Below are 14,225 nucleotides of genomic sequence, written 5' to 3'. Positions count from 1 at the left end.
ATGCAACATGACTAATAGGCTCACCATGAGTAATAAGTTCACCCCAGTTACAGCACATCAGTCAAATCAAGTATTGCTTTTCACCAGACATGACACATCATGATGTGTAAGGCTGGGAATTTTGAAAGATAATGTTAGTGATAGACTGCACCCTGATGCAACATCTCAAAAAGCAATTTTAATTATCTCTGGGGTTACCATGCGGGCTTCTGCTGGGAAGCTTTGGGCCAGGATCTCTGCTGACTTCTTTGAGTAAGCATCAGGTGTTCATAAGGATATTGACCTGCAATGTCCATGTTATCTTGTTACACAGGGGATGTTTTTAGGTCAGCCAGACAGGTTGGTTTCCAAGATTATTGGGATTAAGGTTTGAGATGGAGTCATGCCTTAGGTAAAATGCTTACGAAGATCAAACCTTTGAATAGCTTTTAACTAGGATTAAGAGGTGAATAAAACAGGAAAGAGCAAAAGTAAGCACTCAGGAAGAGGGTCAGTCAGTATAGCTCTGAGTAGGGAGTTCTTCATTTGCTGTCCCTGAAACGCAGGATAGTGAGCACTGGGAACTGAGGGTACCTGTCTGATGTTATGAGAGATGTGTCTAACTGAACTTTACAGCAATACTTCAACTGCTGCCATAGAAAGGAGGCTTGGAAGAAATTAGTTTTCTCAAAAATCACATGTCTGTTAACTTCTTGCTATATAAGTGACCCCATTCTCCCACTTCTTCACCCTCCAAACCTAAATCTGTCATACCAGGTAAAGAAATATCACCTTTCCTTTAGCCCTCACAGTAGAAGCGGTAGGAATTATGGTCTCACCCTTGAGTTTCAACACAGAGAGCCCTGCAAAGGACCTGCAGATTGAAGATCTGAAGCTTTATCGTAAGAACATCAATGTGTTTTAAACAGCTTCAAGACTCCAAAGTGTTAAAACCTCAGCTCTTTGGCATTTCTAGATACTAAATCCCAAACCGTGGCATTTTGACTGGCACTTGTAGGCGGTCACTGGTTTGCTGCTAATTACAACCTGGAGGTGTCTGTGAAGATCACTCTAACTTGTGGAATGCGCAGCATGAGAAATATGTAGGCTGATGGGAACATTTTATTCTGACCTTTGCAAATTTCAGTGGTGATTTGGTGGTCACACTGATGGTAATTTGGTTTGGGGATCCTTTCTTCATTATTTCTGCTGCTTGATGCCTTAAGGCCAACTGGTTTAGAAGTTAATGGCAAAAAACTCTCCTAAACTGCAGTTAAGCATGACATAATAGGGACATCAATTAACTTAGGGCAAGTGTTTATGATTAACTATGAAAATCAGTAGCATTCAGTGGTGCATAACTGCAGAAGAAAAACAGTCTTCCAGACCATTCTATCACTACAAGGTCATAATCTCACAGCAATTTTTTAAGTGTCCAGACTGAGAAAATATAGATTTTCAGTAGGAGTTTTATTTTGGGTGTTGCTGCATTCATAGTATCAGAAAAAGCCATTAATATAACTCTCTACAGATGTGGCTGCCTTCTCAACTTTTATTAAAGCAGCAGAAGAGATGTTACCTAGCATATACTGTCACTATGTTAGCTGATATTACTATGTAGTCTTGTGATAAATCTGTACTCTATTCTGATAGTTACCAAGAGAACTAGAAAAATTATCTACCGATTTGTGTATTTATAAACCATCTCACGCTCTTAGAAAGGAGGTCACTGAGAAATCTTGATAGGAAGAAGAGATTTATGGATATCTGTGTTTCACCCTGGATAAGAATTTGCAAGATGATGAGGTAGCAGAAAAGGCGATTCTGCTGAGAGCTGTTTTCTTTCAGCAGAGACCTCAAAGGCATGAGGCAGAGAAAAACCAGGCTGTTTGTGTGTAGCTCTGAGCTGGCCTCACCTGGCCAAAAGGCCAACCCACAACTGATAGAGGCTTGTAGACCTTCAGAGTCCATCCCAGTCTGTATTCTGGGTAACAAATGATGCGACAGATAGTGACAAACTGGAGGGTGTTCAACAAAGAGCAGCAAGACTATTACAGGGTGAGAGGAATTGAATTATAGGGAGAGATTATAATAAAACTGAAATATTGTTCTAGGCCAGGTCTGTGCTTAGAGTAAAGCTTTACACATATGGAGTTGCACTGGTTTCTTTTAGTGAAGGTTTTAGCTGTTAATGTCCTTATTTGCTTTGCAGAGAACATTTTGGTCCTTGGATTGTTATATGGAAGTCAAAGGGAATGTTTTTCTCTTATCAGAATGAAATCTTAACAGATTATCAACAGGAGGAAGTCAGCTTTGTTTTCAAAGTAAAAAATGCTGCAGCCAGTAGCAGAGATTTCTGCAGAAATTAAGACGAAATAAAATCATGCACTGTCACTGAAGAGCTCAGACACTGGTATTTAAAGTCCCAATATTAAGAACATTTTATTGTTTACCAAAAGTTTCACTGACCTGAGTGCGAGTTGGTCATAGTAAAGGCTGAGCGAGGTATCCTGCTTAGACCTAATTTGTGCAATACAAATGTCAACTCAGCAGCAGATACAGCTAAACACATAGATAATGGCAAAAGTAAGAAAAGCCACCGCAGAATAGAAGAAAATACCAAAGTGAGAGGGAAAATGAGGTCTGCAGCACTCACACATACAGATATTCATAGTTACCCCTTCCAAACCTTAGCAGATTGTTTGCTATAAAGCCAACAGGTCAATAGACTGTGTATAACAACAGCTTCTCTCTATAGCCTCCGTAATCTGCTGCTGACCTTCTGATCAAATACTGCTCACACTCACAGTGCCTAATAACCATTTCAGAGCTCATTTCTAAAATGGCACAGAACATTTTATAAATGGAAGCGTACCAGCACGTGCCATTGCAGAAAGTGTCTCAGCTGCTGTGAAAAAAGTGTCCACCACGAAGGAAACAAGTGTAGCTCAACATCTAAATGGCCCAGACAAGCAGTAACAGCCAGAAAAAATGCATAAAATTCCACTTGCGGCAGCTGCCAAAAAAATAAAATAAATAAAAGCAGACTTACTTCACCCATTAAATCCATCAACCCCTAGGAGATCCATTAACAGACCTCCTCTCAACACCCCAAGGGTCCCACTCCCCAGGATGTTATGTGGCCAGAATTGCCCTACCCAGTGCATGGTAACGTGCAGAGATGTCTCCCCTTGCTCATTCTGCAGGAACTGAGTCTCTCCACAGTGATTTTCCCCACACACCCCCCTGTACTCCGGCCAAACGTCCTGCACACTGTGTCTTTTCTGCACACTTCATCAGAGGGGGGAGATGGCCGCGGCTGTGCCACTCCTCCCTGTGCGCTCACATCCAGACCTCGTGAGCTGGGAGCTTGAGCACAAGGTGTCAGACCTGGCGGGGAGCAGTGCTGGCAGCCTGCTCTGCTCCACTTGGCTCGCAGGAGAGAAAAGCTCCATCAGCCTGTAGCCCCTTTACAGGAATCCTACGGGCTTCAGACCCGTGGGAGACGTGAACATTAGAAGTACCTGTGAAACGAGTCCCCTGCTGCCTGGTGGGACTGGTGTAGGACTTGCTGTGAACATCATTTTCCACAGCTTTGGGACATCTTGGGGTAGCATAATCTGTAATGAGCTGATGCTGACACACAAGGTGCCAGGCACTGCTGCACCCAGGCAAGGTCCCCATCCTTTGCTACTCCGAAGGACAGTGTCATGCGTGATCACTTGAGCCCAATGTAATACCACCAGCTGCTGAACTTCCTCAAGCCTAAGCCGTGCAGTAGTCTCCAGTTAATGGAGAATATATTCTCTTTATGCCCATCATGTTCTCTTCTCATTCAAAAAGGCACTGCAGAACATGGGCAAAATGGTTATGAGCCTGCTTCTTAATGCTTTTCATTATATTCTAAATAAGAACGGTTGATTCCTGGTTACTATCATATTATCACTAGGTATCTAGAGATATATACATAAATCAAAGCAATGTTTCCTATGGTACAGGCAAATCAAACTAGCAATTATTTTCTCATTTTGTTTTTAACCACTGAACTAGTGTTTTATCTCCAGATAATGACGAATATGGTTCTGACACCAGAGGTCCACACGCTCCTGCTATACTCGTTTAGCACAAAGCACAAATAAGTTACTTGTTAATATATGAACTGTCATGTAAGAAGCCACAATTATGCATGATTCACCCCTACAAGCTATGTAAATCTGTGGTGTGTATATATGATAACAAATGAGTGTTACTTGATGGGAAAACACAGGTGCCAAGAACTAGGACTCTCTGTACTGCGGATGTCAGATACGGCATCAGTGTTAACACCCCCACTAACTCTTACCTGCAGGTAGACGCATTTCCAAAGGCTTATCAAGCATCCTCTATCACTCCAGTCTGTCAAAGCACTGGCAGCAAGCCAGACCAGATCCTAACCATGCACCATTGCTTAGTGGGAAGTTACAAGAGAGCAGAGTATGCATGTGCCTCCTTCCACTGACCAAAAAATATGCCACATCCAGCCTCCATGTTTTCAGTTTTATATGGTCAAAATTTGGACCTATGCCTGTTCTTGCCATATCAGTTATTAAACAGTGGTGAAAAACCATAAAGAAGTTGCACCACTTACTCATGGAGCAGCATGGAGACAACCATCAGCAGGGAAGGATGGAAGTAGAGCACATAGCAAGAGATCTCAACCAACATTGCCTGAAGGAGTCATTTGTAAAGCTTTGGGTTGCTATTTCACCCACAGATGGCACCTGCAATGATGTCAGATAAAGGTACATGTGGGGGAATGATTACTTTTTCTTAACAGCTCTGTACTCTAAGCAAACATCAGGCCGTCAACTAGCTCTGTCCATAATCCTGAAAAACTTCATTTTGGTGCATGTAAGTGTGCCTGCACACACTCTGTGATGCAAGGAAAGCAGGCTTCATCACCTGCTGACCTTCGTAAAGGTGTATCCTTACAAACAGAAAGCAGAAGCACAACACAGAAAGGTTTTCAATCACACACACTCACCTCCCATTTCAGCTCCCATTCTGACACACAGTTTAGTCTGGTTTGTGTAAAACTAGGTAATTCATAAAATCTTCCAGCATACAAATAGGTCATTATACCTATTAGCATTTTCTTCTCCTCCTCCTCATCTTCAGCAGAAATTATCATGGGACTAACCTTGGTCACAGAACCTGTCTTTGACTAAGTGAATGGGGCAAGAGGGTGTCTCCCTTTTCCACTTCAATTTCAATCAGAAGTGCCAAGTCCACAAGCATGTTTTCAGCATCAGCTCTGGGAGAAGTTAACAGGTTAATGCCTTGAGCAGCTTCCTTCCCACATATGCCCAGCTTGCTTCCTGTCTCACTGTGCCAGTGAAAGACTGCATAGGTGAGTCTGAATTATGGACAAAGCAGGAATGCAAAACTATACTTTTCATTCCAGAGAATAAATATACAAACCCACCAGTTTCAGGACACATCCTGACCACTTCAAAGTAAAATTAAAGGTTACAGTGCTGGAGAGCTTCATATCAGCACAATTTTTAACATTTAGATTGTTGATGAAGCAGGTATGAAAAAGAGTGTTTTGTACTATGTGGGTCTGATTTATTAATGTTATAAATTATAGCTTAGACTAGCCTGTAATCAAGTGCTTGTGGACTTTGTGTGTAACACCTTGAAAATGGGCAAGTTGGGAGGTAACAGAAGCAGTTTCCTTCTCCAGATAAAAATGTAGACACTTGAAATACAAACCAGGTTGTCCAAGGGTCAGGGCGAAAAACCTGCTTTTGCTCACAGGTTTTGAATTCTTCTTCATGCCATTCTGTTAGTTATGGTATTGAATAACATCTTTGGTGTTTTCTTAGCCCCCAGTGGACAGTAACACACAACCCAAGCTCCACACACAATTGGAATAATCTGTGCTTTGGGAAAACAAAGGGTTCCTTTGAGTACACATTAACATGTGTAAATAGGAATGGGCAGAGTGCCTTTGGACAGAGGATACATTTTGATATGTGTCCTTGATTCTCACCCACAGAAAGAAAAAAAGACCACCTCACTTTTCCTGCTCCTGGCTACAACACTTCATGCCATAAAGGCTGTGAAAAAAAAAAAAAAAAACCAACAACCAAACTTAAAAAACCTCACTGATTTCTTTCATTTGAAAGGGATAAAATAATTCCAATTTGTACTCCCAGTAGGGGAAGAAACTGGTGGGCAGCATGAGTGAAACACTGATTAGGCTGACAGTGCAAAGATACAGCATGAAACTGGATATAATTACACCAGACACATCGTGTTCATTGTAAGATGCTATTCATGGGGCTTCTTATCTGCTGAAAACTTTGTCTAAAAATGAATTAGAAGTTAGCGTGTATCCAGGTGATACCTTGACAGATCCAGTACCTCTCTCAGGTACTTAAGTATTGCCAGTAACTGTAATATGCACACATCATAGCATGCCAGAAGGCAGTTTGGGGGTTTTCCTCTCTCCCTCCCACCCTGCATGACAAGGTGTGCAGGGTCGCTGAAGCAGTTTCACTCTGACTCTTCTGGGTGCACTTCCTTGGCACTTGATTTACAGATGAAAGAAATACGTGGCCACATTCACACAAAGGAAGAGCAGATCTTTTGCTTTCTTTCTGCTGTACAAGTTTTGCAGGGCAATTACTTGTCAATCGCCCTCCATTCCTGTTCATGCCCCTGAGGTGCAGTTTTGATACAGGAAAACATAATGTACTTTGCTCTGTACCCTGGGGAATAGCATGTGCATCAAGAAACTATCTTTTCATCTCTGTATTCATAGTGCCTCCACTTCCAGGTTCAGAGTTGCTCACAAATTCTTTAAGATGTTTCTCCCTGCAGTACATGCTTAGTTATTAACAGCATCTTAGATTACAGATTTGCAACTACAGCTCAAAAAAGAATGAAGTTTCAAGGACCTCTAGTTTTCTATACTGCTTTGTCTAGTTTACTTTTGAAAACAATGAAGACCCAGATCTTCTTACCTGTTTTTACTCTCAAGCTTGGATCAGTGTTTTTGTTTGCAAGGCTTGCTAACAAGCTGAAGTTTTCCTCTTAGTAGGTCTGTCAATACTACAGGACATTGACGTGGATTTGTGATTTCAATGCAGGGTTTTCTTTAGAGGGTGAGGCATTCTTTATTAGAACCAGCCAGCCTACAGAACTGAACTGCACCTAAAAATAGAAGGGATTGGGGTTTTTTTTAGATGTTAAAAATAGAAATGTATAGAAATGGTCATGTATAGGCTGTTTCTACAAGAAGGCAGAGGTGCTCTGAGTGGAAACATTTGCTATCTGCCATCTAGCCAAGAAGTGTAGCATTTACCATGCCATGAGCTGCTGCTTGTGAAGTACAAGATGAATATAGTAAACCTGGATGGTCTGAAAATGGAGCTGATACCATGCTGAACTACACACATTTCCAGGTGAAAAATGAGACATCTGGTCTTGTGAAGCATAAACACCTACAGCTCTTCAAAGATGGGAAGGTGCAATAAGATGAATGAAGCAGAATCATCCCATGTTGCTATTGAGCTCATCTAATTCTGCCAGTGGAACCTGCCTCAGCCCTTGTTCTGAGCACTGTGGAAAGTTGGATTCCTTCCAGTTTTGTGGAAAAAAATGACCAAGCCCCTTTTTTTCCCCTGCAGAACCTCTCAGCATCCACCCAATCCATTGAGCAGCTCCCAGAGATTCTCTCAAAAGGAATCAAAGCTCGTACCCATTTAGAAACCTGCATCCTCTGCTAAACCCCGTCTTTTTGGATCATGGATTATGGAGGATCATGTAAAGACAGATGGATTTTGTTTGCTGTGCTCTTCTTATTCCATGTTCCTCACAGCTAATTCATGGTTATATTAATCTGTCATATTATAGCTGAGATGCTCAAAGCTGTTAAAGTGATTTGGATACAAAAGTTACCAATAACTGGAGTTGGAATTTGGCATCTAGATCTGTTGAAAGGGGAAAAAAAGTATCAGCCTAGAGGTCTATATGCCATTTGAAATCTGCTGCATTCATAGTTCTGTTAAGTATTAATAGGTTATTTCAAATGCAAAAACACTCCTTCACCCTTATTTTAAAAGGATATTTGCACTAACTAACTGCCCTATAAAGACTCAAGGAAGATTTCACACGGCATGGCTCAGACAGTAATAAATGCTGTAATATTCTACCCTAACTCAGCTAACTGCCTTTTATTTTTTTTCTCCCTGAGCATTATAAATGGTTCACTAAGTTTGTAAGACACATTAACCATCAACTCCCCAACCTCCCACCACCACATAAATCCCACCCTGGAGAACAAGCTGTGTCTCAAAAATCTCAGGTCAAGCGTTCCTGACATTTTACGAGATGTCAGTACCATGTGTGTCAAATTCAGTCCTCGATTACCTCCAGTTTAGAGACACTCATGTTTCCATCAAAGGATCTGATACTCCTTGATTTAACGGCTAGGGCAGTTAAGTTTTTATTGCTGTATAGATGTCCTTTCAGCTACAGTTCTGTGAAACAGCCACAGTTCAGTTCCATCTTCTCCAATACCGGGAAAATAAAGTGGCCAACAGCAGCTTAATGTCAATGGTCTTGTGGAGCTCAGTGTGCTGCTTGACCTCCTGGTCCATGAGGACCAATATGCAGAAGAGCTCCCTTCCAAGAGAAAGCAGAACAGGAGCTTACAAAAACACCACGGGATTCAGAAAACAGGGAGTGCTTCCCTCTGGTTTGATTCTCTTTCCCTTGCAAGACTACTCCCTGTAGAGATAAAATGAAGGAGGGATGCACAAACAAAAAAATCAAACCTGAATCAAAGATATACCCAACAAATACATCAATTGTGCGGAGGAAAGATTTTGAGCAGGACCTCTCAGGTGTAAGTAAGCACAGGTCTCTGGAGCTGGACTGCTCAGCTGTGGATGGATTTGCTCAAGCAGGAGGTCCTGTCCTTTGGGTGCATACACCCTTAACTGATTGTTTTAGTAACCATGCTAAAATGTAAACCTGAACAATTGCTGCTTGTGTCCATACTACATGGAGCTAGGGTCTTCTTGCTATTTTGAAGTTAAATATAAAACTCTTTATGAATTCTAGAAAAAAAAATCATTTAATTACACTGTTTATGCATAGATGCACCATGTATTTATAGCCTTAGACATATTCCAAAAGCAAAGCTGAGGCAAGGTTTTGTTTAACATATCTATAGACATATTTGGCAGTGAATCGTTATATAAATGATTTTTCTTTTGAAATGGCAGTGGTGCTCTGAAACAGTAAATAATAAACAACACTAAACAATACATTTGTGAAGAAATGTTTGTATTCTCATCATGAATACCTACCTCTTAGCTTTGAGACTATAAGCCCAGGCTTTTCCTGGACTTCATGGCCACTGAATTAGCAAAAGCTTCTGAGCAGATAGAGAATTAAGTGCCATCAGATAAGGCACGAGGAGATGGGAACTCCGTGGCTGAGTCCTCCAAGATAAAGTGCTTGCCCCTGAGAACTTAGAAGCTGAAGGAAAACCTTCCCCCTGTCCTGTAAACAGTGCCTTTGTGTCTACCACATGCATAATTGATTGCAAGCAAAGCATGCATGCCAAACTCAAAGCTGCTTCATACACACAACCACATTAGAGGAGTTGTAGGCCATGGAAAGACCAGAGCTGATTTAAGCATCAATTATGGATGAGACACTTACTCAGTATAAATAAACTTGCTGGTTCTCCACTGTACACAGAAGCCTCTAAATAAAATAACTGATTATTCAGAGGCAGGATTCTTGCAGTTTGTCCCAAGGACATATTTTCTGTTTGAGTACATGCACACACACATGCAACCATGAACACACACTTGGTGAAACTTCCAAACCTCAACAAAACAGAAAGCACACCTTGATCTATTGATAGACTCCTCTGTCTTAATGAGCTCTAATCCAAGAAAGCAGTTTACCTGGGTTGCCTCTGAAGCCACCTGCCATATTTGCAGTCCTGGATGTTCAACTAAATGCCACCACCTGGAAGTGGAATTGTCCCTTGAATGTAACTATTCCACTAATTTGTTCAACTTCAGGGCATATCCACACACACACACACATAGAAGCACACACAAGTGTATATAAATATATAGCTTTGAAGGTGACCTATTTTCCAGCTGCAAAATGCTGTCGCTATCGGAGGTTTTTGCCAGCTAGGAAAGGATATGAACTGGAGAGGTGCAGAGCAAACTGCAGTGTCTGCATTATTCAGAGGCTCAGCATGCCAGGTTCACAGGTGTTCAAACTACCCAGGAACCATTTGGCCCAGTGTTACGGAAAACATGATTTTGAAGATTGAAATCAGCCAGCAAGAAAAGGTGTTTAACCAACTAGCTACTGCAGGACAATGCAAAAAGTCAAGGTTTTCTTTACATTTCTTTTTATTGTTTGTGTTATTCCCCTCCCAGTACCTGCAGTAATGCTTGCCTGACATCCTTGGGAACTGCTGGCAGTGGAAGACTTTATGAGCTAGAAAATTCCCAAACTATCTATAGGAAATACTATTCACAGTTGCAACATTTCAGGCAGAAAAGAACTTGCAGGAGGGAAAAGTACTGAAAGTCATGTTCTAAGTCAGGACTGACTCTCCAAATAGAGACACCATGTATATAAAACAATACAGTACATTTGGCCTGTGACTGCTTTGGCAAAGCTGCACATACAACTCTTGCTGGGGAAGGAGGGCATGAGAAAAAGGGGAAAGGGATCTTGCTCCTTTCCAATGTCCTGTCTGAAAACTGTGGATCAAATTGGTGGAGTAGCAGCATCTGCCCAAAGCATGATTTCTACTATATGTGCATGCTGGTCTGGGATTAGGGGAAGAGCAGAATTATTCTTCAGCAGAAACTGAAGCCCACAGAGTATCAGCCTTCAACAGAATCACACCTGCACCTGGGTGGCCAGAGAACATGCAGGTACAAAGCAACATTTCTTCCCTAAATATGTGAGTACTGTCTGACCTGCCCTGTAGGTACCAGGACTATTCAAGCCCAGTGCATTTTGTCTTTGTTGGCATCTCCCAGCAGCTCAAAATAAAGCAAGTAGCTATCTTGAGATAGAAGTCACAGCCACCATGCAAAACTGCACTGAGCTACCTTTTTCTGCCCTTACAAGTTTATGACTGTTTAGCAGAGAGTGAAATATTATTTCTAATACCTTCCTGAATACGCAGCGATATAATATCTAAATTTAATATCTAAAATAAAATAAAAAATATCTCTTTTTTCTGTCTGTTCCTTCAGTTCTAACTCACTGCTAAATATACACCCAGAAGTACAGGACAAAAGGGTATAAAACTGCCTCACTGACTCTGAATTCAAAATCCAATTTCTAAAGGAACTGAGGACCTGACTGCCAAAGAAACTTAGGTACCTGGCGATGCAGTTAAGAATATTCCAAACATTCAGACATGGTCAAGTCTTTCAATCCGCTGATTTAAAAAGACTTCAGGCTCCTGAATCACATCTGAGTACTGCAAGTCTCTTTCTCCATTACTTCGACATTGCAAAATATGACCATATATTTTTGCCCACATTTCCTACTTTGCAGAAACCAAATTATTTTCTTTTCTCTAAATATATATTTATAAATACACATGCACACACTGTAGCTCTGCTCTAATTGGTATTTGCAATGTAAGCACTGGCCTTTTCCTTCCTTTTCGTCAATGAAAGTAAACATGATCAAAGCCTGCCAGTATTTAATGGTGAAAATGTACCGTGTCTCTACAGTCTTAATGTTGTTGGAATGGACTTGAGGATAGGTTTACAACAAAAATAATTTTAAAAGGATTTCATAACCAATTCAGAAGGGGGGGAGCCATATTTAGCTTCACTTTCTTAGCATTTTTATTTTGTCTAAGGGAAAAAGGAATAAACAAAGATGTTTAAAAATGACCTAGTGAGGGGCAAATAAACGCATAGAGACTTTATCCAGCACTTCTAAGGATCTTGGAAGTGCTACAACTACACTGTAGTTTCTTTGTTACAGCTCTGTATACATTTATACAAAAGAAAGATGAAAGGGGGGAGAGAGCGGTTGATATGGGTTGTGAGAAGTTGGTGGAATTAGATGGCAAGGGGTCAGGTTACAGACAATGTAAGCTAAAATGCATCAAAGGATATGAAGCAAAGGACTAGATCAAAGTCTAAGAAGCCAAGTACAAGAATAAAAGAGTGATAATTGTAGGCAGCGAGAGAAAGCACTGGAATAGAAATGTGATAACAGTATGACCTCATGACTCAGTCTTTTTCTTTTTCCAAGTCAGTTTCCCCGCACGGGGCACGCAGGCTGGAGAGGGCAGGAGTGCTTGTAGCAGGAGGGAGCGGTGAGGGGAGAAGGCAAATGAATTCTGGGGCTGATAACCTTCCTGGGCTTTAGGGGGAAAAGTCACTTTGCTGTTTGCAACGTGTTTCATTCATAAGTTCTCCATACAATCACAGGACTGTCCTCATAGGCACTGGTGTGAAACAGGGAGCATAAAGCTGAAGATCAGATCCTGCCCTCCTGCAGCCTAGCAGAACATAGCAGACACCAGTGGGAGTGGGTCTGTCTTATAAGTCACAGTTGGGGTCTATATTAGAAAAATCATTGGGCACTGATGCCTCTCTCTCCTGTGGCTAAGACATCCTGGCTGGGAAAGCTGTCATCCAGAGAGCTCCTGAACCATACTCATCTTCAGCTGTAGGTTTGTTCCGAGGAAGACATTTACATTAGATACTTGCTTTGATAGGAACTAAATGCATTCTATTGCCAAAAGAAAATTCCACTTAATATCTAATGAGGTCCCTCAGTCCCCACCATCATACAGCATTGAGTGCAAGTCCCTATACACCCAAAACAGTCTAGCAGACCAGGGGATATCTAACCCTGGCTAGCTGGACCTATGATACAGGGTCTTCTCAGCTCTCATCAAGTCCCAGTAGGAGTCAATGGCATCACTTCAGTTAACTGTATCAAGGCTACAGTTTTTTCCATGATCTCTGAAATTATATATTTCCCCACTCAAATCGGTTTTAGTTTGAGACACAGCAGTGGACATCATCACCCATCATGACCAGCCCATACTGACATATTTCTTGGTGTCTTACCTGGCTGCAGAGGGTAAAAGCTCCTCTTGTCAACTGGTTGCTGCACTTTGCTCCATGCTTGACCTATGGGAATGGGTAACAAATGAGAACAGTCATTGCAGGCAAGTCTCCTTCCACTGACCACAGGGCTGAATTGGTGCCGAGACCTTAACCTGCTCCAACGGCTTTGGAAAAATCAGTTGATGCCAACAAATAGCAGCTTCCCTATTGCCTCCTTTAGCAATGCTGACACCTATTTCTGTTTTATCTGAAAGTCAAAAGAAGCACCACTCTCTTGCCACCCTCCTTCTGCATGCAGGCTGCTTTCCCTTCTCCAGTAAAGCCTCAGGACATGTGTCTTTTCTTAAGTAGATGAGCAAATCACTCCCTCAGAGCTCCATTTTTTGCTCGAGATGTGGGCACCATTTATGTCTTCAGCTCCCTCCTTCCAATGCAGCCCACTCAGAGTCATTTGGCAATATACTTGTTTATTTTTCCAACGTAGTAGTAGAGCTCAGTCTCAGTATTTCAGCTTCTCTGGCTCCCTACAGGCTTTGGTGTACCAGTTGATAGGTGATGCTCCTGAAGAGCAGGTGATATTTGGAGCCTGGTTTTGCCATCATCTGACCCCAGCACACCTGTGGAGGGGTAGCATCAGGCAGAAGCAGAGAACTCCAGTGGGCCAGAGCTGCTGACTAGTAACCATGGCTGAATGCCAAGTTCCCTTACAGGTACACTGACATGGACCAGAGGTAGCTGTGAAGTGTGGGGCACTATGTGTTGCTCTCTGCCCTCACTAAACCCTCCTGCCCTATGCTGATAAACAGTTCAGGAAACAATGCCAGGGCTGATCATGGTTCAGTCATGTCAGGCCTCACACAACTGATATGAGTCATGGAAGATAGAGAGTAAACATGCAGGATCTTTTGCTTTCAAACTTGCTTAATCCCATCAACTGTTCAAAATTTAATATAGAGAAGCTGCAATTGCAAGGTCTAAAATGTCTTCTAGAGCTTGAAAGAGACACTGGCCACTGCTCTACACACTCTTCGGTAGCCACATTGGCATTACCAAGACCCAAATCCACCAAAGATTCATCCTGTTGTGCCCTGTGAAGACTTG

At 41.9% G+C, this 14,225-nt stretch overlaps 1 long non-coding RNA gene across 1 annotated transcript in view; it reads right to left on the bottom strand.

Moving 5' to 3' along the window:
• The window catches only part of LOC133214311 (uncharacterized), a 43,695-nt gene extending 29,970 nt beyond the window's left edge, over window positions 1-13,725 (bottom strand). The window contains exon 1 of the long non-coding RNA XR_009726091.1: window positions 13,125-13,725. This is a non-coding gene — a long non-coding RNA (uncharacterized LOC133214311). The remainder of the gene's footprint in view (window positions 1-13,124) is intronic.
• Window positions 13,726-14,225: the final 500 nt, after the last annotated feature.

The sequence above is a fragment of the Neopsephotus bourkii genome, unplaced genomic scaffold, assembly GCF_033783945.1.
Source record: "Neopsephotus bourkii isolate Nb327-2 ecotype Australia unplaced genomic scaffold, CSIRO-AGI_Nbou_v1 NB_882, whole genome shotgun sequence".
Lineage (NCBI taxonomy): Eukaryota > Metazoa > Chordata > Aves > Psittaciformes > Psittacidae > Neopsephotus > Neopsephotus bourkii.
Note: the sequence above shows the minus strand (reverse complement) of the source record. Positions and strands in the feature narration are given on the sequence as shown.